The sequence below is a fragment of the Austrofundulus limnaeus genome, unplaced genomic scaffold (assembly GCF_001266775.1).
Source record: "Austrofundulus limnaeus strain Quisiro unplaced genomic scaffold, Austrofundulus_limnaeus-1.0 Scaffold69, whole genome shotgun sequence".
In the NCBI taxonomy this organism is placed as follows: domain Eukaryota; kingdom Metazoa; phylum Chordata; class Actinopteri; order Cyprinodontiformes; family Rivulidae; genus Austrofundulus; species Austrofundulus limnaeus.
The window spans coordinates 13138-14610 of record NW_013952471.1 but is presented as its reverse complement, the minus strand read 5'-3'; the positions used below and the strand labels follow the sequence as shown (position 1 = coordinate 14610).

The 1473-nt window shown below is 35.3% G+C and overlaps 1 protein-coding gene across 1 annotated transcript in view; it reads right to left on the bottom strand.

The window, feature by feature from the left end:
• Nucleotides 1–1473, bottom strand: part of LOC106518962 (FERM domain-containing protein 5) — a 16531-nt gene that overhangs the window by 7906 nt on the left and 7152 nt on the right. The gene's annotated exons all lie outside the window — the stretch shown is intronic.

The following is a 1473-nucleotide window of genomic DNA, read 5'->3' as shown; positions in this document are numbered from 1 at the left end:
TAAAAAGACTTGTTGCACAAAATAATAATAATTCAATTTAAGCATTCAAGAGACACAAATGCATGTACAAGTAAAAGGAAAAAACAATTAATATATATTTAAAAAACAGTAAAATTTAATTTGTTTTTCAAATATGTAGACTAATTCACTGGAACTAACCTGGAAAAATAAATATGAAAGTCAATTAAAATATAAAACATGAGATAAAGTTCTCCTTTTTTTATTTAATTGGTGCATTTTGAGTGTATATATTTAGTGGTTCATATAATTCTGCTTTTATTTCTAATTAGTTTTAGTCCTCTGTACAGAAGAAGACTGATAATCATATATTCGTTCATATGAGGTGTGTTGGAGCAGAGAAACAAGTAAAACATGCAGGGCTGTGGCCCTCCAGGACCAGGACTGACCATGCCTGGTTTAAACGATCATTTATTGGATTGTTCAGCAAGTGAGGCTAGAGATGATTTATACTTTATAACTGTAAGGCACAATAAAACAACTCCCATCATCTTCAATTTATTTAGATCAGACAGACAGTTTTTGGTAGGGATGCACAGACACCAGCATTTTACAAGTACTCACTCGTTCAAAATGCCTTGATACCTGGAAACCATATCACTTTTTTACACGGACGTTCACATTTTAAATGCAACCTCCAACAGACTCCTGTGTGAACGCTTTATGCCGTTGATGCAACATGTACGCACAGAAAATGATCACATTCAGCTCGCCGGAGAAAATTAAACTGCCGTTCAACCCATAGAGGGCAGCACTAAAACCAAATGTTGGAGAATTAAATTTACACGAAACTGTCAGAATTTGCACAAAAATATATAGATAATATTTTTAAAGCCTGATTTAAACTGTTTATCTGCAAAAAACTGGTGATTTGGGGTTTAGTTACTCTTTAAATACTTCAACGTTACAATGTATTTTATGGTAATTCATGTACAATGTCAGGTTTAAAAGATTTCTTGCTGCAGTTAAATTTCATATGTCATAAGATCCAACAGTAAATGGAAACTAGGTGGTGATGCACTTATAGAATCAAGCTCTAAAAGCGGAGCATGATGAGGAAAAAGAAACAGCTGTGGATGCTCTCATTACTTGGTGACAGAGGCAGAGTTTTTCCTAAAAAACATTCTGACACTGCTTGATATTTTGTCAGTGGTTAGCATGGCTAACCCAAAACTCAGCTTCACTGACTCATAATCTGCTGGCTAAAAATATAGCTTCGCTAAACGTGTAAAAATAATTTGTGTAACAGCTGATGGCTAACCATTGAGATGACTGTCACTCAGTCTGCGTCACGTCTTTGGCTACGTTCACACTGCAGGCAAATCCGACCCAAATCCGATTTTTTTGACCCATCTGACTCATTTCCGATTTTTTTACGACAGTCTGAACGAGACAAATCCGGTTTTTTCTAATCCGACCCAGGCCGTTTCAGTATGTGGTTTTAAATCGGATATA